Here is a 26,597-nt window from a genome sequence, read left to right as displayed (position 1 = left end):
AACCGGTAGCCCTCATGCACCATGATCACTCATCACAGAAATGGGTGGAGAGAAAAGAAACCCACACAGCACAATGACATTAAACTGAGAGATAAAAGGCACTCTTAAATAAAAAATCAAACAAAAAAACCCAACAGCTTGAAAGATGATTTAAAACCAGAAAATTCTTCACATGACTTTTTAAGACAACATAAGCCCCCTTTTGTTTCCTGCCTATTTCGGCCTGTTCCTGGTCAAGAACACCACAGCTAATAATTGTGTCAGAAAACCTTCCTGTCTGAAAATGATCTCTTCCTAATGGATAGATGATTCCATATGGTTTCATATGTCATAGATGGAGGGAGAACATATTGGACGACTGGCCACAGCTGGCAGTTTGTGTTAGTGCCATATGGATAAATGTGTGAGCTCTACTGCATTGTGTATTTCAAGTAAGCCATTTATCTAAACAGGTGCTGACCCACTGGGAATGCATTTTTATGGTCAAACTTGCAGCATGCAGTGATAGGAACCACTCTATTCTCCCCTCACTTTTCTGCAGTGCAAATACAAGACACTTAGGTATCATTTGACTCCATTCTGCTTTGCACTGTATAACTCCATTGACATCCATAAAAGCACACCTGGGCAGACCCTTTGTAAGTGAGACCAGAATCCTGCTTTCTGAACTGTATAGATATTAGAAGACCAGGCTCTAAAATCCTCTTTGGGAAACAGACTGTGATACTCACTTCCAATAGATATTGCTATATCTTACTCAAGAGACTAAAATCACCCCATTTATGAGGCTATATAAATACAGAATCAGACTTTCCACCTCCTCGAGCTACTGTGCTCCATCCTCAGTTCCAGATGAAATTTTTTGCACTCCTTTTCTCTCCATGTCATAATTGCCTCTTTGTCTAAACATGCTTCATTTTGGAATTCCTCTCTCTTGCATTCCTAATATGTGTGGTTCAAGGTACTTGCTGACTGATTTACGCGGGGTTGATGTGCCTCCCTTGGAAATGGAGCAGAGCACATTCCATCCACCTGCGTAATAAAACCAGCCGATGCAGGATGGGAGCACTCAAACCACAGCAGAAATAATCTTCAACTAAGTTTTGTCTCAGTTATCTGTCTCTCCATCAACTCTCCTGATTGTGGTATTAAGATCATGCCTAGGGAGCAGACATTTGTGAAAAAAAAAGAGAAAGGCTGTACTTATGCTTCTTATTCTAGAGCTCTGTGTCACTGTCAGTACCAAATACCGGGGTGAGGGAAAAAGCCTCATCTGCATTTCTGAACAAGTATTTTGATAAGAGCATGACCCTGCTAATTTGGTCCTAACATTCAGAAACATGTAATGCCAATTAAACTCTCTGGGCTCCTTCTAGAATCATAGAATGGTTGTGGTTGGAAGGAACCCTTAAATGACTGGCAATGAGCAGAGATGTCTTCCACTGGATCAGATTCTTCAGAGGTCCTTGCAATCTGACCTTGAATTGCTTCTAGGATTGAAGCATCTGCCACCTCTCTGGGAAATCTGTGCCAGCATTTCACCACCCTCATTTGAAAAAAAAATCTTCCTTAGATCTACTCTGATTCTATCCTCCCTGATTTTACAAACTTTACCCCTTTATCTATTTCTACAGGCCCTAATAAAGAGTCTGTCCCCATCTTTCTCATAAGCCCTCTTTAAGTACTGAAGGGCTGCAATAAGATCTCCCCCATCTTCTTTATGAGCAATATAAGTCTCTTGCCTTTATCAACAGGAGGTATCATTTTATAAGAGAGTACATAAAGTCAGTTTGGGGTTAAACCAATCTACAGACCAAAGCTCAGAAAGTAATTTCATTAATGAGATAAGAATCGGATTCCTCATTTGCAAGTATACCAACCCCATGGTATGCAGAGGGGCAGGGAGTTAGTTTGGGCAGGAAAATCAGGAATTCTGCAGTGGTTAGAGGAATAAGCCTGACTGTCATCCCATGGTTTTTCCAGCTCAGCAGTTTCCCATGACTAATAGTTCATTTGTAGTTCCTTGAGAAGTGAGAAAACAGTCTCAACTCAGCAGAAAGAGGATGGTGACACTAATTTGTATTTCCCATTCTGTGATTCTGTGATCACCTGCCTAACTACACCCACACCCAAAATGTATGTTCCCTCACTTCAGTTTATTTGTGGACAGATATTCTAAACATTAGTTAGGCTTTCATAACATAACAGTAATAAGGCAGCATAAATAAATAGCAAGTTCTCAGCTGTGCTTGGTGCACACTGTGCTTGGGAGATTAAAAAGAAAATCAAAAGTGCAGGGCAGAGATTAAGATGATTCTGAATTGCTGTGTATAAAACTGAGTCCCCTTTGTGCCTCTTATCTGCTATTTTGAAGTACCGTTACTTAAACTCAGTGTTGGGCCGGGGGCGGGGTTGGGAAGTCTTTTTAAAAGGATATGAGAAGCCATTTCAAAAGACAACGCCTCTCCAGTAAATAAAGCACGAAAGTTTCAGGTCAGCACTGAAATGGTGGATGAGACAGAGTTTCACTCGATAAAAAACTTGTTCATCAGGAGGCTTTCAAATCTAGTCGCTGAGATAAAGAAGATCAAAGTGTTTAAACACGTTGATCCACTACTGAGGAAAATTTAGTGCTGGCAACAGAGACCAGCTGCAGTATTACTGGCGTCTGAACTCGCAGCAGGGGACTAATTGCTCCTATAGATATAGGTTTGCATTACAAACACAGGTCTGAAGGAACGGCATTCTCATTCACAGAATGATGGAGATCTATTGATAAGCAGTTAAATAAAGACCTACTGTAAGAAGCGTCCTTGGGAGGGACCAGGGATCCTGGAGAGGGATGCATGAGAGTCCTCTGCTTTTATTTTACTTCTTGTGCAGGAAAAGATCTCATCAATTTGCTCAAGATGGTGAAATTATCTTCCAGCTCTTCTTGAGGTGTATTAAGTAATGAAATGAGGAAGAGTGGCGAGAAGTCAATCCTTAATGCTATTGGTACAACATATTCTGCTGGAGGGTAGCCTGGAGAGGAGGACTATTGCCATCAGAGAGTTCTAAAGTTTCTATCAAACCTGTTGTTTTTATAAAAATTATTAACTGGATAGGGGATGGAGAATCACAGAATCATAAAATCTTAAGGGCTGGAAGGAACCTCGAAAGCTCATCCAGTGCAACCCCCCTGCCAGAGCAGGGCCACCTGGAGTAGGCCACACAGGAACTTGTCCAGCTGGGTTTGGAATGTCTCCAGAGAAGGAGACTCCACAGTCCATCTGGGCAGCCCCTGCCAGTGCTATCTCACCCTCACATTGAAGTTTTTCCTTATATTTCTTTGGAACCTCTTATGTTTGCTTGTACCCATTTTCCCTTGTCCTGTCATTGGATATCACTGAGAACAGCCTGGCTCCATCCTCCTGATACCCACCCTTTACTTATAATGAGACTGGTTATAAAAAGGATCCAATGAACAATCACAGCTGTGAACACACTTAACAGTAAGTCTTCTGGAAAAGCATCTCCTTAAACAGGCTCCTTCTACAGTCCCAGCACTCCACAGAGAGTGTATTCTTGTTTTATTAAGCGATGAAGGAGAAAGGTCTGAAGCAAGGGTTAGTGACGGGGATTTTCCAAAGACACAGACGTTGTTTCTGGCAGAGGTAGGAACTGAATAGGATGTTTTGCTTTTGGGTGGGAATATTAAGAGGTTTGAGTTCTTCTGTGTAGCTAATACCTGAATGCCTGGGTTTTTTCATATTCTAAGGGAAATTAAGAAAAATGCTTCAATTCTGATCAACATCTTCCTCATAAAGCACAGCCCTTAGTGTCTTTGTGTGTACTCAATAAAAAGCAAGTTGGCTTCACCACTCCAGTCTTTCTAGTTGAGAAGGAGAGACATTTTGCCTCTGGGAGGAAATCAAATGCTCCTGTGCTGAGTCATACAGAACAGTAAAATATGCCAATCCAGCTCCAGTTGTTCAGCCCTTGTTTGGTTTTTGCAGTTCTTTTGATAACAGCAAATTTCACCACATGTGTGTATATATGTATATATATAAGTAGATATATTTGTATATGTCCAGCCACATAAAAAAGTGTATTCTTTGATGTTTTTTAATACCACCTCATTCTTAGGACTTTCTAGAAACATCATTATTAATCCCCCCCGGGGCTTCCAGGATAGGCTATGGGCACAAGGAAAGGCATTCAGAGGCCAGAAACCTTTCTTGTCACCACAAATGACAACTTTTTCATAGCTCTGTCCTTGATTGCTCCTTTGCAGCAGGGACCCTCATTAAAACCATTCAAATGTGAATACACTACCTAAATGCAGGAGGTAAATTCTTCCAGGGTCTCTAGAGAGGGCATCACAGCACGCCTCCTTTTGCCTCAGCATGATGGCTGGCAATACAGGTTACTAAGCATGCAGCAATGGGACAGACTGCAGAGAAAAAGTACAGTTATGAATGTATTCTCTGATGGATTAGTGTGATGCATTTGGGATGTTCTAGGATATTTGACCTGGCTTCTCTTTCTCTTTAGAAAGATGAAGGTCTGTCTTAAGTATTATGTAGGACCTGACAGCTCAGAAGATGCCTCAGACCGGTGGTGGCATCTCTCAGGGTCAGAAGCACCCTTGTTTTGTCCCAGAAAAACTGCTGCCCGTTCTTGGTTGGACCTATTGTGTTTTTGGGTGTGAACACATTGAGCTGAAGGAAAAAGGCTGTGGCAGAGGAATAAGGGGATACTGTGTGAAGAAGTCCCACCTTGAGTGCATCCCTTTCTCGACACTCTCCCCAGGAAGCAAGTCAAAAATGATGAGAAACACATTGTCCTAGAAGCACTGATCTCAGTTACAAATTAAGGAGTGGGTTCAGCAGCACATTTCAGGCACAAGCAGTGCAGAACTATCTAACCAAATCTACCTGTTGTTCCCCTCCAGCAGCTAAGTAATGTTTTAATTTCTGAGAAACGTCTTTTAAAAACATGTTAAAAGATTATTTCATATCCATTTCATGTATCATTAATTTGTTACAACAGTTATACTGGGAGCTTTAGCTTTGTACATCTTGTTAATCATTGGTGTCTGATTTTTTATGCTTATTGTACTCTTAAGAAATTTGCAAACACAAATGTTTCAGTGGACATTTTGTGGAGAATGCGTTATCTAAAGCAAACTGGATAAAAACATTGCAAGGAAGTTGCAGTTTTCCTCAACACTTCCAAGCCAAAGTGTGTCAAAGTTCAGATCTGTAAATAACCTGCAAAATGATCAGGCAGCATTTATAAGGCAGGAGTGTTCATAGTCTACAAGAAACGTGGACTCCAAATAGCTTAGTTCACAATTGCCAGCCTTTATTAGGGTCAAGTTTTCCATCCTTGAGCTCAATAGCTGTGCTCCTGTAAACTTCTCAGCTTACCTATCCCCTGGCAAAAAAAAACCAAAGAACAGCAATTACCCTTCATTGCAAAGCATTTGAAGGAGTTTGGATTATAGATCAGCATTGGATAAAGGGAAAGACTATTGCTTCCATTTAACAGCTTTAACGAAAAGTGTGTTGATGGCGAGATTATGTTTTATAGTTGGTCTGTGCTGAAAGACCTGAAGCTGTTACAGGACAATTGAGCAACAATTATAGAAACATCTGTTGTGAGCTGAGAAACAAACTATGATACTTTTCTAGGTAATACAGAAATTCTTTCTTCTACAAAGACATTTTTATATCCATAGTTCAAATAGGCCAGGAGAAATATTTTTCTGTATGAAATGAACCCAGCAGGAAAAATAATTTTTCCCCACAGAAAAAGGAGTATCTGAAAAAAAATTATCCAGAAGCCAAAGATGATATTTTTATTTTACAGTAGATTAAGAAAATATTAATTTTGGAGATGCTATTGCACAAAAGGCATATTTTGATGCTTTGAATTCAGTGATATGGATTATGGTCATTTCATAGCATATTTTGTGGTAAGATCCAAAGAAAGAATTTACATGTTCAGGAAAACTAGCTTTCTAAATTACTTTGCAAGCCTTCATCAGATGGGTATGTTAATTTTAAACTCTGCAAGCATAGGACTGTGAGACAGAAGCAGTTGTATTTTGGTGCAATTGCTTAGCCCATCTGAAATCCAATGAATCAAATTCCCACAGCAGAAGCAATTCAGTTGAGCTTACTACACCTCAGGCTGATGAAAATGCCCTGTTTCTTTGTTCCAATTGGCCCAAACTGGGTATTCTGTCCTCAAGTTCTCCTGGTTTGATAAAATAAGTTGTTTACTAGGTTTATTGTCATGGTCAACTGTCATGTGTTGAACAGTGTCATTATGGAAATGCTGCTTAGCCTTTGTCAAGGCAACATTATAGATACTGGCTTGAGGGGCAGGTGTTTATTTGCACATAACCTGGTGTGAGATTCATTGACTGTTAACTGAGGAAGCTGAAAACCACACATCTAACAAGTAGACATCTAAGATGTAAATGTCTAAAGTTAATTGAAATAAATCTGTGATGAACAAAGCATATGCAAGCAAATGAGACTTAGATACTACATGGTTAAAAGTACAACATGAAAACCAACTTTTTGCACAAAGCACATTTGGTGATCTTGCAACAAGTGAGGAAGGGGAGCTTGGTACACAAATGGCACAGGACAGTGGTACTTTGATGAACATTAAAAAGTAATTCTGCTGAAGCTCAACAGGACACATTCCACATCCTTCTGCTACCATTTACAAGAAATCCAATTTTTCAGCTGAAATTATTACACACTGGGAAAATTATCTTAATTCTGAGAAGCCTCCACTGTGTATCCTTTTCCAGCCTCCTCTATAAACTGCTTAAAAACTAGCCTCAACCTTTAAAAAACAACAACAGCAACAAAACAACCCAAACTAGCAGAGATAAAATACTGTGAAATCACCCCTACAACACAATTGGAACAGATTGGGATGTGCAAAACACTCACTCCACTGGAAGCCCTCCTGGCTGATGAGGTTCAAAATTGACTTGATGTGTGGGCTAAAAAGAAGAGGTTCTTAGAGAAAGAGCAGCTCTCCAGGATTAACTGGTTCTGTAGTTTCTTCCCCAGGGTCGCTCAGCCTTCACTCTCCATCCTCTCTCTAATGGTCCTCCCTTTTTTCCTTTTTATCCAAAAGAGGAATGGATAACAAGCCTTACTTTTTCCCAACTGAATCAGTGAGTAGGGATGATGGTCCTTCCAGGCAAACCTTGTCACCTGTTATGAGTGGTTATGAGGGATCTCCTCATAGGTTTCTAAGGTCTATCATCTTGATGTATTTCCCACCAAGGTCCGATTGTGTGGGTGATGATCATGATGATAACTATAACAGTTTGCTTTTTCTGATGACAAGCTGTCAGCATATATGGCAATGAAACATTAGGCCAAAGCCAATAAATATGGGTTGTTGATTTGGTGTGAAAAGAGAGGATGTGCAGGTCTGGAGCATGTTTAGAGAATCACAGAATCATAGAATTGTTTTGATTGGAAAACACCTTTAAGTTCATTGAGTCCAATATGCTCCTAAGTTTGCCAACTAAACCATGTCCCTCAGTACCACATCCTTTAAATCCCTCCAGGGATGATGACTCGTATCACCTTCTGGGCAGTCTGCTTCAGGGCTTGATAACCCTTTTGCTGAATTAATTTTTCCCAATCCCCCATTTGTATCTCCCTTGGCACAACTTAAGGCCATTTCATTTTGTCCCGTTGCTTGTAACTTGGGAGAAGAGATCAACTCCCAGCTCGCTACAACATCCTTTCAGGCAGTTGTAGAGAGCAATAAGGTTATGGTGGTCGTTGAGCTTCAGTCATTGCAAAGAAATACATCACCTTACAGAAAGATGTCCTTCGACTCTGCTGAACTCTGTGAGAGTCTTTCCTACTTTCATGTGCTGCCTTTTGGAACATACCTATGATCTCTGAATACATCAGTCGTGCCTTTCTGTTCTCCATGGGGGAACAAAATAATGAGAGCTTGTCCTGTGAGCAGGGCTTCGTTTGGGAGGATGATTTTCAGCTCATTTCCACAGGCATTGTCTCTTCTTCTCTCCTTGCTTCAGGCAGGAGTCAGACATTAAATCCCCAGTCACCACTTACAGCAGAGGGCGATAATAGAAAAAGAGATAGAGAGTCTCATAGAATCATAGAATGGTAGGGGATAGGAAGGGATCTTTGGAAATCATCTAGTCCAACTCCCTGCAGAAGCAAGGTTTTGAAGACATCAAGGGAAGGAGCCTCCAGACCCTCCCTGTACAGTCTGGGCCAGGGCTCCCTCACCTGAACAATACAAATAGTTTTTTCTTATGTCTTGTTTGGGGATAGAAAGGACTATAGAACATGTCTAACTGCTTTGCAGGATCCTTAGATCAGGCTCAGTGATGGGGATTACGGTATTTCTGGCCAAAAAAGTCCATAGTTCCATTCCTGGCCATAGTTATTCTGAATGTCTTTGCTGAGGGCATGTCCATAATCATTCCTTCCTTCATCCTCCCAGCAGCAACCAGACCATCTACAACCATTTCTTGTGCTGTTGAGGACAGTATCTCAGGGAGGTGTTTTCTTGCAAAGTGGACATTGTCATTAAGAATTCAGTTGGTATCCCAATGATTCAGGGCCATCTCAGATGCTGTCCAGCTAGGATTGATCTAGCAACACACTAGCCAAGGAAAAGCTCTGCTATTTATAGGGATAAACACTGCTTAGACACCTCAGTTGCTTTTTGAACATGTGATACAGTTGGAAATAACGTATCCAAAAAGCCCCCAAGCAAACAAAACTGAAAACAATCCAACCATCAAAAGTCTGGGTTAAAGAGCACAGGTGCCAAGATATGATTCTCTCCTTGTGTGTGGTCCCTGGTGCAGATGCTTTGTTTTCACAACACTGATAATGACAGCATTTTTATTTTTGGATGCTCTTTAGGGTACAATGTGATACACCAAAATAAATCATTGCATTGTGTGCCTGTTAGGAATGAAAGCTGATGTACCAAATGTCAGGGTTGCTCGCTTTGATTAATCAATGACTATTGCCAATTTTGTTAACAGTGTGGAGGAATGAAACAGTAGCTAAGGAGGAAGTGTTGATAAAAAATACAAATATAGAGATAAAGATTTGCTAAATTTGTATAGATCCAGACATTACATTGTTTCCAGGAAGTCAAAGTCTCCCTTGGACCTATGTTTTAGAAAAGAAACTGTATACCTATTTACACCTATTAAATGAATTCAATAATCATTATATTTGAAAAAGCATTCATTTCTACTGCTGTGGAGAAAACTTCTGATCAAATCAAGAGCATTAGCTTCAAGGCTACCCTTCTTCCTATGAGACAGGAAGTATCTGTGTGATAAATTAACTATGGGTGAATGCTAAGTCTTTAATGAGAAAAACCATGCTCTGTTGAATTCAGCCTTTCATGTGAAAGCTGTTTGGGACCTTACTGAAAAGAATGTGTTAATCAAGAGAAAAGCATAATTACTGTCTTGTCAACAGACACAAATGGGAATGCCTGGTGAAAATGAGGTTGAAATTAACTCCAAAAAACACACACAAAAAAAGAGTTTTTCTATAAAACTGTGCTTTACAACACACAGTGATTTATGACAATTGGAATCTTGCTATTTCTGCAATTAATATTGCTGGATGCTTCCTATTCAGGGGAATGTTAATCATAATAATGCAAATGGAAGTATTATTGCAGCTATGCCTCAGAGTTTATATTTCATATTGAGCCAAAGGTTCAGTATCCCGCATCCTTCTCAATGGAGCATTCGTATTGTATGGCTAGATGAATGTGCACCAAAGGTAAAATAACTGAAATAATATCAGCCAGAATAATGTGTCTGGCACAGAGCTTCTCATTTTCTCATTTTACTGTAAAGTCCTGACTGTTCAGGCTTTTTAAACCAATAATAAATTATTGCAATACACTGCTAATTACACCTCACTGAAGTTGTGTACAGTATAAATTGCACTGACGATGGACTTAGATTAAGTTTCTTATGCCTATTTTTAGCAAGCCAAAGGCAATTCATTTCCAACTAAGCCATGTTTAAAAGTTTACAGTGAAAAAAATGTAATTATTTCCTAAAATGAGAAGAATATCAGTGACAAACATTTTGTCCTACGTGTCCTTTTGCATTAAATGTATAAATGAGAAAGGCAGAAGCAAGAACACAGATTAATTTTGATGTATCTAAAAAATATAATAAGTGCTTATAAATTGCAGATATTTTCTAAATTGTCTTCTTTTTTTTACCTCCCTCTGCTCTCCCTTATACAATTTGTCTGCTCATGATTAATTTCTTTAGGATTGCTGATGCTTCTGGACCTATTTGGTCCTTTTCCTTTTTCCTTCTTCCTCTTTCCTTCTTTCTCTTTCCTTCTTTTTTGGTTTTTGGATGTTTTTTCCCCATGAAATTTTATTTGTATAAGGGGTAGGAGGGAAGAAAATACATCATTGTTTTTAATCCTGATGGCTTTCATTAAAAAAAACCTCCTAGTTTCTGATAATATTTCAGATCTGATTCATAAACATCAATTAATATTTCAGAAAATCAATAACCTATGTAAAGGAAGTCCAGACTTTTCTCTGTAGCTGAAAAGTGGCTTTTATTTTTGTCCAAAGGGTACATAACTACTGCATTAAAACTGTGTCTCAGGAGTTGACAGTAGAGGAAGTGATGACAGTAGAGGAAGTTATGCATGTGCACAATGAGAGACCCTACTTTTGGGGGGACAAGAGAGAGCAGTCATGAAGCAGTTACTGGAGCTTAAATGTCCATCACATGACATCATTATCCCCTTGATGGGAAAAAAGAGAAGTCCTTAAGTAGAAAACATATTTTAAACTTTGCAAATCTGGGTTCATATCCAGTACAAACTTCCTGTATAAGGTCAAGAAAAGAGCTTTGGTCCAGGTCATCAAAAATATCTCAACACCCAACTGAGTGGGAAGGAGGTGTCCAAATAACATTCAGGATCAGATCCAACAGCTATATCTATATGTCTTAGTCTATATCCTGTGGTCTGCATTAAACAGTTATGTGCTGTGGATACCTGATCCTCACTTTTTCTGACATCATTTTACATCTGATTGGGCTCACTCTTTCAAAATGTCATTCAGGTCATAATATAGATATGTATGTACTGACATACAAACATAGCTTTAATTTTTCTTTTAAAGAAAAGAAATCACTTTGGTGGTGCATTTGATGGGTCATTCCAGAAATACACAAGCAGGCATGACACAGTGACTTCCAGTAGAGAGGTATAAATGCAAAAGCAACCATAACTTCTCAATTCAAACCATGACTGCTAAAGTAGCAGAAATGACCAACTCCTTATTCTCTCTGTGGTGCAGTTTATTCACAAAATGTCTTTCCCAACTGTAGTGATTCTATGATTCTACAAAAAGTGGAAATAGAAGCACTTCCCTACCTTGACAAATTGTTTAAAAATACATATATTAAAAATTAAGAGAAGCATAGATAATATGGCAATGGGGTCCATGAGTGTACCCAGGGTCCAGAGAGAGGAGTATAAACAATTTATTCTCACCTTCTCCTCATTTCCAGATCTCCTAGAAAATTATTCTGCTGAATGATGGCCTCTTCTGCTTTTGTTTTTCCTCTTGTTGAAGTGAACACCAGCAAGGGAGAAGATTCATAAAATTAATTCAGATTGGCTTAGATAAGGACCCTGTGACGTTGATTAAAAACCATCCACAGGGCCATTAACAAAGTGAAATAATAAATGAAAATTCATTGAATCACATGAGTTTTCTAGTGGAAGAACATCAGGGAGCAGTCTTGAGTCCAGTCTTGTTTAAATATCTTCATTCATTAGCCAAAAGATGGGGAAAGAGTACATGTTAATTAAAATCACAGATGATCCAAATTGGGAGGCAGTGCATAAATCAGTGAAGATAGGAAGATTAGAAACCTTAGGCAGGAAATGACAAAATGAGATGCAGCCTCAACAAATGCATGTGAGGGAGAAATAATCTGTAAGAGGACACAATCAGCAGAAAGGGGGGTTGTTCAAGAAGCAGAATTAATGTAAGGCAGACAAAGGAAGTGGACTGTGGAGTAACGAGCAATGCAGTAGAGCAGCTATTGAAAGGTGAACTTTGCATCTTTTCAGTGGACATTTGGGTTCAAAATTAATTTACAATTGGCAAGATTAAAAGGTCAATGTAGTTTTGGATATATACACAGAAATCTGTTGCCAAGGAAAGGCATGGAAGCCTACCTCTGTAATAATGTGCCACCTCATCATTCAGGCTTCTTAATTTTATTTATTCCAATTCTACAAGACCTTGTGCACCAGAGTGCATGTGAAATAGATGCATATCAAGCAAAATGGGTCAGCTGGGAAAGCTGCTGGCCCTGGCAAATGTGTTTTTCAGTGAAAAGACACACAGTTGTTGTGGTCTCTTCTCCACCTTCCCAATCACTATGGGTCTTTACTTCAGAAAAGAGCTAAGAGGTTAATCAGCTAATGAGAGGTGTAAGAGAAGAGGAGCTCCAGTACTGTGCTACCCTTTCTTTGAGCTTCCTTCTTATGGCTTGGCAAATTTGTCACATTACTTTTAATCTGAGGCTCTTCTATATTACAAGCAACACAGATAAGACAAAATTTACTGCTATGAGAGGAAACGAGAAGCACCCATGTAAGATCGTAGTAAATTTTCTCTAACAAAAGTAATATATTTAAGAAATATACAGGGAAGGAGCAACTACCATGTTAATTGGAAACCCTTGAAATTACAGTAGAGGAACTGGTAAATTTCTGTTTTGACAAAGGGATGGGTATTTGCACAGTTAGCAAGGACAGGCTTTTAATTCTAAGTGCTGTGCAGGAAGCCTTAGTTTGTGTTTAACAAATCTATTTATTTCCACGGGATGATTAAGCTCACCCTAATACAGTGCTGATGTGATATTACACTAGGAACCACATATATATATAGATGGCTCTTTTATGTGCTCTAACTCTTAGCTGGATTTAATTCTTTTGAGATAACAAATAAGTTAAAAATCACTAAACAAAACACTGATTTATTTTTTATCTGTGTCTTTTTGTAGGTAGACTGAGAATAACACATGTCCAGGTTAAAACTCTGTCCTACAAGAAGTATTTGATGGATTATTCCTAGATATTTTTGAGAAGGTGAATACAAAACGTGAGTAGTAATTCCAGTACCTGGGATGTTTTAATTGCAATTTTGTGTTTAAAATCAAACTGCAATATTTATAATGCACTTTTTGTGGATTTCTCTAATTGGAGTCATGAGGTATTTCACTGATTTCTTTAGAACATTTGTATCATTGATCTGTGGTTATTTTTAAGTATCTGAGAAGGATAATTTGCATTACTATCCCAGTCAAGGATTCATTTTTACTGTGCATGACACTCCAGAAACATAGACATTTTATGCATGAAATTACTTAATTACTTAGTATGAGTGGCCTCACAAGAAGCAGGTGTCTCAGCACTTGTGGGTATGTCCTATCAGGTCGCATGGACTCATGCATATCTAGTTTGTTCCCTAACCGGATCTTTCTCCACCAGGGATATGTTTTCCTTACCCTAGACTTTCCCACCAGTCTGAGACATTTGGTATTGCTGATGAAAAGTCTCATCACTGAAGACCAAAGTAAACAAGATATTGAATACCTTTTCCATGTCCTTTGTCACCAAGTCCCTTGTCCTGTTCAGCATTATCCTAGTATCATCATCATCTGTTAATATTGAAGTTATGTTTGTGAGTTATAGGGATTGAGAGCAGTGAGAGAAGAGAAAGGAACCAACACATTCAGAGCTGGAAGTGGGAATTATGCAGATTTATCAAAGCAGAAAAAGATGAACAAGATAACTTGGAGAGGAACTGAAGTAGGCAAAGGAGGGCAAAACATCAAAAATGAGAGACTGAATGATTGACTGTTTTGAGCAGGTGATAAAAGAGGGGGGGAAACATGTGAAAACTAAGTTCTTAATGTCTGGAAAAGCAGACTGATGCATTAGAGGTGGTAGGAGTGACTTCAGGGAATTGCAACATATGAAAAGCAAATAGAAAATGTTGACATGGAGCTGGAAGTTGAGATTTGCAATGGTTGTAAAGAGTGTGTTGGCTTTAGTTAGACATGGAGGAGAGGAGAGGATGATTGTTAACCAGTGTTTTTGGAATTACTGTCTGTAACTCGACAGCCTGGTGGTTTGTATTTTGAAAGGACAAGTGAAGCACAAGCAGTGTTGGAAGGAATGAGACAAAATGGGAAAAATGGGAGGCCCAAGAAGGGAGTAAGAAGAAGGTGCTGCATCTCAGATGAATAGTAAAGATGAGGCAATCAGAGGAAAGTTTTGGAAAGAATCTTGCTAAATCAGACAGTTTTCTCATGAATGAAGTTAAGATTCTGGACAAGAGGAATGGGGGGCCTTAAGGACAGAGTTAAAATGGTACAATGTTTTCAGACATTGCGTTTAGAAAAGAAAGCTAGAGTGGATTTAAAGTGGGAACTGAAGAAGAGAACAAAATAGTAGTGGGGAAAGACAATCTGATCTGATTTGCCCCCAAGATGCTTCAACAGGTGAAAAAAATAGCTGGATGTGGGGATATTTTGTCAAGGATACTGAGACCTAAATTAAGAGTTGACTAATCCAGTCTTTGTGTACAGGCAGCAGAAGAATGTTGGGTTGCTCTAAAATATTTAGTCCATGCAGCACATGAATTGCTTGTAGAGAAGTCTATCTCTCTCTTGCTCTCTCTTTCCTCACAGACTACTGTTTAGGGTAACTAGACACCTGAATTATGCATGACCATTGTCCAAAGTTAGACAAGTTGATTGTAGGAATTAATGTCCCTAAGCCCTTATTTCTCATCTTTGATGTGGGGTCAAAGTTTTCCTTTGATATTTTATCTTCTCTGTTCAGATCTTAAGAGCTTTTCACCTGGAAGGTGTGCATACAGCACCTAGCACTAATAGATGAGGACTGGGGTACCTACAGGCTCCTGCTGTATAAAGGAGCAGGAAACGTTCACCTCAATCTGAAAAGTCTGGACATGAACAATGAATGGAGAGAATGGAATGCCTGTTAATGATAAAACTACAAGTCTGGTAGGGGAAGATCTCATAGCTCAGAATATAAAGTGATAATTAAATGAAATTGATGCAGAATTATGCTGATTTGGAAGTGGAACTGTTTAGTGAACACCAGTGCTTTAATCACCGGCTCTGTATGGATACTGACATAAATAAGAGACAGTTCCCAAAGCATGATAACTCTGTCTGCAGGTTATGTCCAGGAGTTTGTTCTTTACTCTTTGGGGAAAAACTGCTCACTGCTGTAAGAAATTAAATTACTTCTTTCTGTAGTAACAATGCCCACTACGAATTCACTGGGAACTCAGAGACCGTCTCATATATACAGGAGATACATGTGTATATCTAGCTTAGTCAAATGAAATATTCAGTGTGTTGGAGTTTGTGTTGCTTGAAAGTATTAGGGCTTGTGTGAGCTGAAACCTTGTGCCTGTAGCCATGATTCACAAAGCTGAGCCCTGCAAAAGATTTCACTGCAAGATAAAGACTACACATCAAAAGAGATGATTTTTTAAAGGGATCAAAAATGGTAAGAAAAATAAGTGTTCTCAGAGTTTCATGGTAAGTGGTAAAATTATAATGAGGTAATAGCCTACAGGAAACTGAGTGGAGTGAGGAAAAGGAGAGGAAAAGCTCCCCAAACTGCTGGGAGTCACTGAACCTGACAAATTCTGTTTAATAAGAACTGGGTAAGTTCACGGGACATATCTAGATGACTTCTTACTGAAGGCAAATTCTTACTTGTCAACATAATCTGAAGAACCTTTTTTTTAAAAAAGAATAAAAAATAACTACTCAGTTTTTCTTAACTTTGATGTGTTTAGTAACCTGTTTGCTTCCAGCTGATCTGATGAGTGACGTAAGGTCAGAGGCTTAATAATACCCCCAAATCAATTATTTTCTGTAGAATCATGGAAATTTCCCCGTTATGTCCAACTGGGCAGTGGAGTCAGCCATGCCAGCTGTGTGGCAATAACATCTCTACCTCGAAGGGCTGGTCTCCCAAGTGTGCCATTCTGGCTAACCCAGTTCTGTTTGTTAAATGGAGCTGCCAAAAGGCAATGCACACAGAAAATGAGTATGAACAGCACAAATAATAGAGTCTATTATTTTACTGTCTCTTTAAAATGAATAAAATGCCTCAGGGTAGGTAGAGTATTTCTCAGGGTGCTTTTCAGCCAACATCTTTGCTTTGGAGCAGCCAACACTGCTCTGGCAGCAGGCTGATTTTCAGAGCTGCTGCTCACTTGCAGCTCTCGACTGAAATTGTTGTACATCACTGATCAAACTATTTTTACTCAGATGAGGAAAGATAGTATTAGCTGCCTGGCATTAGGATGCCCAGCTTGAAAAGACAGGTTGCCATTGTTGACTTTCATGCCATTCTGCTGCAACGTGTGCACTCTTTTCCAATGTATTTTCCTGCTAAACTCTATAAGACAACTCATCTATTTTGGGATGTTTGCAAACGTTTTATACGGGTAACTTTTGTAGAAAATTCTCTTTGTCCATCTAATTAGGAACTGCTAGGTAATATGTGCATCTTTTCAAATTTCCTTAAGTCCCCTGTTTTCTTAGCCTTGATCTACCTGTCACGGGATCTACACAGCATATCTCCTTGTTTACATTACAAATCCAAGATAAGCATCTTTACCAACTGTATGTTTATACAGCATCTAACAACGTTGGGCTAGTTGATGAACTTAAAGCCTCCAGGTGCTACAGCTATAGAGATGGTATATAATAATAGGGAGCCTCTCATTCACCCGTGAGGCATCTTGTTCTAACCCACAATACACAGAGACACTCATTTAAAAGGTTGTGTTTATTCAAATCAATCTGTCATACAGTGTTAATTAAGCATTAATTGATACATATTTCTCTGAGGTACCAGATCATCATTTTTCTTGAATAACCCTTGAAGTTTGGCTCAAGGTACTGGAGAAAGGTTTGTCTTTGTGACTACTAGAGGCATTATTTGTTCATGTATTTACTCATTTACTTATTTACTTTTGCTATCTAGTGCATCAATCTCCATAATACTTCCCCCTCTCATTATTTGCCAGAGGAGGAATTTGCAAAATAGTAGGAAGGATGTAATTAGCAACTTGGCAATGGGATGTGTGGAGGGATGGGTGTAGAAACCAGTAGAACTGTTTGTATGTTGTCAGTCAATTGCTTTCTCTCTGTTTAGATTTGCAAGTAAATTGCAGATGTATTTCTTGGACAGATGAGATTTTGGGTTTCTTTTGCTTTTCTACAGAAAGTTATTTTAGCCTAGGTTTTGTTCCTCCTGTTGTGACATACAGGAAATGTGATCTCACACCTCCAAAGAGCTGATACACAACAGCAGCTCCGTAACAAAGATCTCATCGTTACTGTGCTGGGAAAAAGAGGCAATTTCATAGCAGTGGAACCACCTTTAGCTGTAGATACGGAATATCTCAGAGAAATCTTCCCCTGGGGATACTTACTGCTCATCTCCTTGGAGTTTAATAATACATCAAAATATCATAGCATCTCCCTTCAGAAAACCACGTGCCATTTGGAGAGCAATAATGACAGACTTTACCCGCAACCTGCACAGTGCAACACTGTTTACACATACCACCCACCTCCAAGAAGAGACTGATTCATCCAGTTGCTCTAGCACGTTGCTGCTGCTTTCAGGAACTTACTGAGTGTCATTCAGGCTTTCCTCGTGTATCTCTGCATGACCTTGCAATGTACATTACAGGCAGATCTAACGGTGCCATGCATGAGGCCGACACAGTCGATACATCAAAGTACTACAGCCCCAGATTGTGACACCGTACTGTGCAGATGCCACAGTGGCAGCTGTTGCATCCTCTGTTCCCTCTCCATCCCTGTATGTCTCTCCCCTTACAGCAGATGTGTAGCTCCTATTAGCACCGCAGCATTATACCAGAGCAAGCCTAAGTCCCTTTACATGTGGCCAAATCTCCTCAACATCCCTCTCTTTGCATATCAGTTTGAGCAGCACGGCCTTTGGGCTGCTGTTCCACCCTTGGAGGCTCTGTGCTTGTCATTCACAGCCATGGTACAGAAAGCTGGCTTCACTGTGGACTCCAGTAGCAAGTACATATCCAGGCATTGTCATCCAAGTTTACTTTTGTTCATTCATGTTGGCCGAGATAAACTCACCTTGTTCATGGTAAAGCTTTCAAACTCTCTGACTGTCCCAGACTAGACTTGTTTTAATTTACAGTTTCTAATTAGACATTGACTGATAGGGTGGGGAGGACAGTGGGAAGAGGGAGAGAATTTTACTCTGAGGCATATAAGCACCAGTTTCCTTTCTGCAAGAGAGAACAAAATGTTTCTATATGAAAAAGCAGAGCTTTTTCATCTCAGTTTAATGTTAATTTTTCAGCTACATGTGACTGTATCCTTGACTCTGCTGCTGGGAAAGTTTGATTTTCTGTGCATTCTCCCTGGGGTTAAGAAGCCACTGCATATCATAAGGCAAAACAAACAGAAAGGTGAGTAGAGGCATTCATCTCTCATGCAACGGGACAACCCAAAACACAGAGGTATGGAAAAATAAATGAAAGTGAGTTATAGGATCTGTCTTCACCTAGTACAAGAAAGCACCCTTGAGCACTGCTGCTGCAAAACTGTTCAGCATGTGTATAGCTCCTGTGAGGAGTCCTATTAAGCCTTAATATGAAGGACAGGTTTAAATAAGAAAGGCAATTTAAAATATACTCCAACAGGTGAGATCCTTCCCCTGACTCCATTCTGTAAAAACAGCATAGTGCTACTAGTGATAATAATGGACAATCATAAATTTGGTAGGGTGAAAGTGCCTTTGAAAGGGAGCAGTCACCTTTTCCACTGTATTGTTAAATTAAGTCTAGTTTGTTTGGGGTTTTTTTTTGCACTGAATGCCAAGCAGACATGACTCTTATCTGGTCTGGGCAAAGAAGCAGGTTCTTTATTTTATCCCATTTAACCTATTAGCAGGAATGGACAGTCTGACTCAGCAGAAAATACTATCCCAAACACTTCCAGTTAACAGTATATTAACTTAATGTGGCCTTGTTGGGAAAGATAAGAACATTACATTTTAATACAAAGATCAGCACCTTTGAATTACAGCTCAAAAAGACAAGAAACAGTAAGTGGCAGCCTCCACAAGGATCTTCCAGACCTAGCTGAAACAAGAAATACACGTGCCTGTGAGAACAGCAGCCCGAGTACAGAGAATTCAAAAGCTAGAGAAATGTTTTTCTGAGCTGGACATGTGGCTCAAGGAGGTTTGCTCATCCCTGCGTGATGGAAACAATTTGTTTCCTCCGAGGATTACTAAATATAAGGTGCTTGTGGGGAGGGCAAGGCGGGTGCATGCCTGAGGCATGCACTCAGATCCACAGAGCATTCAGGCCTTTTGTGAAAACAAAAATTAGCTTGGCCAGCCCTGTGCAGAGTTGCAACCCTGTTCAAGGCAAACACACAATTGACCTGCAATCCTCAGTTTTCACTGTCTGTGCTAGGGAACTGGTGCTTTTAAGTGTAATTACCAGGAACCAAGGAGTCGTTGCTCTGTCAGTCCCATCAAGGACACAAGAAGAGAGTCTCTCTAATAAGCTTTTTCAAGAAGCAAAAATCTGCTTATTTGTACAGGATTTTAATTCACCCATATTGGCCCACGTGTAAAAAAACCACAGCTGTGCTGAGCAGTGCTCAGCTGCAGAATTGGCTCCAAGTGATGTTCCTAGTTAGAATCAGTGACACTGTGAAGAACAACACTGGCAAAACGTCCTTGCACTCCATAAACTGTGTGCTCTGCAGTCATGGTGGTGGCCTTGGTGAGGTGAAGAGACTTTTTTGCACTTCTCCTACACACTTGCTTAAGGAGGAGACCATCCATGACCCTGAGAGTCTGAGGGCTGAGTTTCAAACTGTCATTTATTTGCATGGTGTTTCTGAGTTTTGCTTTATTAATTCTGTTTGGGTTTTGTTTTTGGTTGGGGTTTTTTTGCATTTTAATGGTGTGATACTTGCCAGAGAAAACATTTGCAGCAAAAATCTCTACCAAAGTCTCATCTATTGCTTGACATTAATTTCAATCCTTTCCACTGCATCTATCTCCCTGCAGGTTTCATCTTTGTGCTGGGAGATGGGAATTTGCTCATCCTACTCCATTGCTCTTAGAGCAGCCTCTGGGTATACATGATGGGAGGGCACAGAGGAAATTTTGTGTTTTTGTAGTTTGATGCAGTAGTATAATTTCCACATTATTCCCCTTTGTCTGAAGCTTTTCTGATCTCTTTAACCAACTCCTTACCATTTCCTTGGTGAACTGTAAACATGCTTACCCCACTACAAGAGGATACAAAAAACCTGAGAACAAATCCATTGTCAGGTGTACAAATGGGACTGTTTTCCCTGTTTGCAATGGCCCTCATCATTTAGAAAGTCTGCAGCAGCCATCTCTGTTCCAGGTGGCTCTTGGACATGGGACATTGTCTTTCTCCTTCCCATTGCCCTGATAGCTGTGGTAAAAGCAAGAAGCAGGTGAGCAATAACAAAAGCAAAAAGCACAGATGTAGTGGCATTGTTTTCTGTCTGGAGAGGAGAATTGTGTAGCTGCAGCATTGAACTCTCCAAGGAACAAAGCAGGCAGGAGATCTGCTGTGGGAGGTCAAAGAGCTGATGGCATCCTAAAAACCCGTTCTACCAGGCATTGTTCTGTTACCTCATTTTGGAAATGAACTCAATTAGTAACCCTTTCAATGGCTGTAAAACTGAACATCTTGAAAGTCTTACCGCTGAGATCTGCTGACAATACCTTGGGTCAGCAGAGACACTTCTGGGGCACTTCTAAGAGGAATATTCTTCTTTCTGATTTGGCACACTGAATCCTTCACCAAAACATGTTAGCTAGACCTGCCACATGTTGAAAACAAAACAATGGAATATCCCAAAGAAAAAGAAACAAAACAAACGAAAAGGCAGCTTGTTTGTTTCCTTGCTCAGGTTTTTTAAGCTTGTAGTTACATCCAGGGAGACGAGTAATACAACTGGGACAATACAACTGAGCAGTACAACTGGGACACATATTGCTTCGTGATGGCATGACTTGCTGAAGTGATAAAATGCATGATGTTTCCTGACACATGCATATTCTTAGTAGCTGCTGATGAGACAGGATGAGTGGTAGTGCAAATGTTTGCTAACTTGGGGATGGCTTCTGGTATGGAAGGTATGCAGAGCTATCTTTGAAGTCTGTAATAGCCAGGCACACATGTAACTAGGATCAGCAGTGGGTGTTCGTTCTCCAAGGACACCTCAAAGATTGCATTAAAAAATCCAGGAATACAACCCCCTTCAAGTCATAGCCATCGTGGAGTTCTAAAGGTCCGTGTGGGTGTAAGAGGTGGCAGGAACTCACGAGATAGCTTTAACTTTACAGTATTCAGCAGCAGAATATGAATTTGGTAGTTGATTCTGGGATCCAAACTGAAAAATGGTCTTTTTGTTTGCCTGGAATTGTTTTTTCCATACTCATGCAAGAGGAGCTACAGTGGGATTGTCAAGTTCATGGCTTTCTGAGACAGCTTGGGCTTTCTAGGAAGATATCTCTGTCTTTTTTTCTCCTCTTCTTTGTGCATCAACTTTATTTTTCAAGGCTTGCATCCACACTCCATGAATATGTTTTAAATCTTAGGTCAGTTACACCCTGGTGAAAAGAAATGTATTTAGAAAATCATCCAGAGACCTAGATCAAATATTTTTTAAAAGCACTGCTCTTTAGCTCACCAAAATCTGGACTGCTTGTGCCTCCTTTATTCCCTGTATGATCTTTGCAAGAATTTTCATAAGAAAAAGTAGCTGCTCTTGGACTAATATCACTTCTCCTCTCTGTGTCTATCTGTTAGATGTGTATGCTAATAGAAAAAGAGAGATAATTGTGCTGTAATTGGGTTCTGCTTACTCAAAGGAGGAAGGAGCAAGGAATGCCTTTTGGTTCCCATGGCCTTCTAGATAAGTTTCCACATAATGCCAATTAAGAACAAAATAAAGAGTATGCAAAGCAGATGACAACTGCTGCTCACCAGGAATCATTCTTTTATGACTAAAACAAAGAGGCCTTCAACCAAGGGTATGCTTTTTGCTCCTCTAACTTCCCTTTATTTTTCATTTCATTTTGCATAAGATTTGCTGCTGAATGGATCAAGGTTAGAAAAGTTTAATCTTAGCATGACAGTGGGAGCCTTCCAATTGTATATGTGTGTGTGTGTTAGTGTGTGTGTCTGTGTGCACAAGTGTACACTTGCCAAAAGAAGAAAGTCAAATTAAGTTATTTCTTTCCCTTACAAGTTATTTTCATTTTGTTTTTATTTCAAAGGGAGTTATTGAGTACAGGGAGGGGTCAAGGGGTCTAGTTTTTTCTTCTCTTTTTCTGCATTTTTCTTTCTTTCTCCTTGTTTGTTAGTTTTAAGGGTAATTATTCACCAGAGTCTTTTCAACTGTCAAATGCAACAAAAGGTAATCCGGCCTCTTCTCTTCCCTGCCCCCACACCGGCCTTTTCCTCCAACAAAAGCAGCCTTTCTTGGGAAGGGTCATCATTTCACAAGGATCTCTCTTCAGCACAGAAGTTAGAAATGCTCCTCTACTTTATGTCAAGGCGACCTCTCATGAATACTGGGAGACTCAGGATGTTGCAGCTGATGCTCTGCCCTTGGTGATGTTGCCCATGGACAATTGCCAGCTTGACAAATTAGGCTCTGATAGATACTCTGAATGCTTTCTTTTCCTTCAAGCAGGATTTCTAAATTACTACATGAGCTGGTTATCAATTTACTTACAATACATACCCTGGCATTAATCAGTCTCCATCTAAAGGGTGGTCCTTAACCATTGGCTTGGGTTCACAGTTCCATTTCACTGGGATAAGCCCTCTGACTTCCCAAATTATGTCTTCTTTTGTCTTCAAGACTTACAGCCCCTTGCTGTTGAGGAAGTGCATAGTGGAAAGAGCACTGTCAATGCCAATGCATTTTGCAGAAGGAATTGTGCTCCTTATAAGAGGATCAATATATGCCAGTCTCCAGCTTCATATAAATATTTGCTTAGATACTAAATTGATCTTGTCCTAGATTTACCATAATTTAAGTCTATGAAGCTATAATCAAGACTCCTTGATAATAAAAAGAACCCATCAGCAATTATACTCATTCACTTCCCCATATTCAAGGCTATTTCAGCATTTCACTGATAAACTCCTGTTTTCAATCAAATGTGCAGCGTGAAAATCAACATTGCACACCAGTTAATGATGTTGGAGTGCTTAGTGTGTGGCATTTTGAAGTTATATCAGCGTGGAGACATGAGTGATTTCTGAGGGGCTTTATCTGATATGGAAACTAGATTTCACAAAAAACAAACCTAAAACCTTCTCTTGAAAGCAAACTGAATATTGCCTTTGTGGATTTGAACATGCTTTTAAATTTCTGAATGTTTTCAGTGGCCAGATTTCTTGGAAACATCTTTAGATGCTTTTCTCATCACCATGATCACTTAGCATTCTTACTGTGTAATTACCTGGTTGTGTGAATTATATCAGATAACCTTTGCACCAAATGCTGGGTTTCCCAACCCCAAACACTTTTGTTATATATAGAATCATAGAATCTTAAGGGTTGGAAGGATCTCGAAAGGAAGGATTGGATCTCAAAAGATCATCTAGTCCAATCCCCCTGCCAGAGCAGGACCACCTGGAGTAGGTAGAGGCAATAGACAGTAAAATACGTCTGTTAAGGAATGTTATTTCTACTTTACAAGTGGGGAATGTGGTCTGAGGGAGATTTGTAGTTTCATAGTGTCACAGAGGAGGTCTTTTAAGGAAATAAATTGTAGCATCCCAAGGTTCATTCTGGTTCACATAGCAACAGGGAAACTTTAGAGATTAGGAAAATAATTTTCACAGGGAGTTTAGTCAAACACTGGCACAGGAGGAAACTCCACGCTTGGAGATATTAAAAAGTGGTTTAGTTGAGGCCCTAAGCCACTTGATCAAATTCCCCAGTTAGATGCATATTCAAACCTCTGCTGTGAGCAAGAGATTGGACTAGATGGGCTCCAAAGGTTCCCTCCAACCTAAATTAGTATGTGATACCCTGAACTTTGGAAAATCCCTTTCCTCTCATTGAATATATATGTGCATATATATGTAGTATGAACAGAAGGCAGCAATAATGGAAACAGGTTTGTGGGTAGATGCCGATAAGAACATCAGATGAGAAGTGTCACGTGTTAGCTAACTGAAGGAAAGGGCTAAAATCCCTTCAGTTTCCAAGTGACTGTGTGGCTAACCATAAAACAAAGTTCTTCTTATGGTTTTTCAAGATTGAAGTGATTGCTACTTTGAAGCATAACATTTTTGAGGTTAACCTGTTGTCATGGTTTAGCCCTGGTAGGCAGCTAATACACAACCATTCACTCACTCCGCTCAGGTGAGACAGAGGAGAGGATTAGAAGGGTAATACTACAGAAGCTCACATGGGTTGAGATAAAGAAAGTTTAACAGGCAAAGCAAAAGCTGAGATCACAAGTAAAGTGAAACAAGACATTCAGTACTTCCCATTAGCATGCAGATGTTTAGCCATACCTGGGAAGGAAGGGCTCCATCATGCATAACAGTTACTTGGGAAGACAAACGTAGCATCATACCAGCTACTATGGAGAAATTTAACTCTATCCCAGACAAAACCAGCACACCTATCCCTAGCTAGCTTTACTTTTTCTGAGCAAGAATTGGTTTCATGAGACCCATCTTAGAATCTGAAACATTATGAAAAAAGGCTGAGGGAGCTGGGGCTCTTTAGCTTGGAGGAGACTGAGGGGTGACCTCATTCAAGTTTACAAATACATAAAGGGTGGATGTCAGGAGGATGGAGCCAAGCTGTGCTCAGTGATGGCCAATGGTAGGACAAGGGAAAATGGGTACAAGCTGGAACATAAGAGATTCCAAAGAAATATAAGGAAAAACTTCTTCAATGTGAGGGTGAGAGACCACTGGAAGGGGCTGCCCAGATGGGCTGTGGAGTCTCCTTCTCTGGAGCCATTCCAAACCCATCTGGATGAGTCCCTGTGTGCCCTACTCTAGGTGGTGCTGCTCTGGCAGGGCGGTTGAACTAGATGAGCTTTCGAGATCCCTTGTGACCCTTTGAGATTCTATGATCTGTCCTCTTCCATAACCAACTAACCAGCCTGAGAGTGCTTTACAAATAGACATCTTAAGTGAATCCCTGAGTCCATCTCAATATCTCAACATTGCACCCATTACTAAAACGGAGCTGTGCTGGAAGCGCTGTACATCATGCACTGCAGAAAACCACTCTTTCAAGTGAAGAACCACGTGCACAAATGAAAGCTTTAGGTAATTCAGAATGTTACATATATAATGAATACATTTATAATTAAGTCAGGGGATAGCTTCAACAACTCCTTTCATATTAAAAATTCCTCTGAATTTTTATAATCAAACCAAATAACATTGGTTTGATGCTTCATTTGAAACTATTTCAAATTCTCCCTTCTAGTCCTTCCTAATCAAGAAAAATATCTGTTCGGGACTTGCTTTTCCTCTTTAGACTGGCATTAGCATCCTATATGGATCAGATGTATATTGTATACCGCACAGTGCACCTGTGTTCACAGCCCTTCCAACACTACTGGAGTTTTTCACATTTTCCAAGGAGCCTGAAGCACCCAAAACTATCAATAAACCAAATGCATTGTGCTCCCCTGGAAGGAAAAAAATAAAATTAGACCTGTTTTACAGATAAGAAAACTGAGGTAATTTTCCAGCTGATGTCTGAAGTTAAGTATCTATCTCACTGCTTTCAACTGTAAAATGATCTAACCACTGAGGGACTCACGGTGCTGGCTCTTTACCTTCACTTTTGATACTCAGACATTCAGTTTCTGCCTCACTCAGTCCTCAGTGGCAGCCATCACAATATTTCAGCCTTAACTGTCAGGAGAGTAGAAGTCCATGGTAATCATCAAAATATGGTGGATGTGCAGCACCTTCTGAGTCCATTTAATGCCTGGCTTTGCAGGCAACCTGAAGGTGACTTTTCTCAGGCTTGTCACCCAAATGTGCTGCAGACAAATGAGCACTGGCCAGAAAAATAAAAACTGCAGAGGTATCTGGAAGCATTTGCTTGCTTGGTCTCCAAGAGGCCTTGCAATGGTTTGTTGATAATCTGAACAAATTGTTATTTAGGGCTTGGACTCTAAATCAAAGAAAACATATGGAAAACCACCTAATAAGCAGTGCTCATTATCAGATTATCACTGGCTCCAGAGCCGGCGGGACAGGATCATATTCTGTTTCCGTTATCAGTCCCACCAACAGCTGGAGCCAGTGCTGACGTGGTGTTATCCCTCGGGATTTGTTGCCACGTCCTTATGACTGATCATTAAAAATAAAACCAAAAATCC

The 26,597-nt window shown here is 39.9% G+C and overlaps 1 protein-coding gene across 6 annotated transcripts in view; it reads left to right on the top strand.

Annotated features, from left to right (window-relative positions):
* The window catches only part of TENM4 (teneurin transmembrane protein 4), a 611,632-nt gene that overhangs the window by 185,358 nt on the left and 399,677 nt on the right, over nucleotides 1-26,597 (top strand). For all 6 annotated transcript variants that reach the window (XM_061990604.1, XM_061990638.1, XM_061990629.1 and 3 more), the window contains one exon: nucleotides 13,103-13,200. The gene's annotated coding sequence lies outside the window, so the exon portion shown is untranslated. The remainder of the gene's footprint in view (nucleotides 1-13,102; nucleotides 13,201-26,597) is intronic.

Source organism: Colius striatus, chromosome 1 (assembly GCF_028858725.1).
Source record: "Colius striatus isolate bColStr4 chromosome 1, bColStr4.1.hap1, whole genome shotgun sequence".
In the NCBI taxonomy this organism is placed as follows: domain Eukaryota; kingdom Metazoa; phylum Chordata; class Aves; order Coliiformes; family Coliidae; genus Colius; species Colius striatus.
The sequence above is the reverse complement of the archived record's forward strand: the minus strand, read 5'-3'. Positions and strand labels throughout refer to the sequence as shown.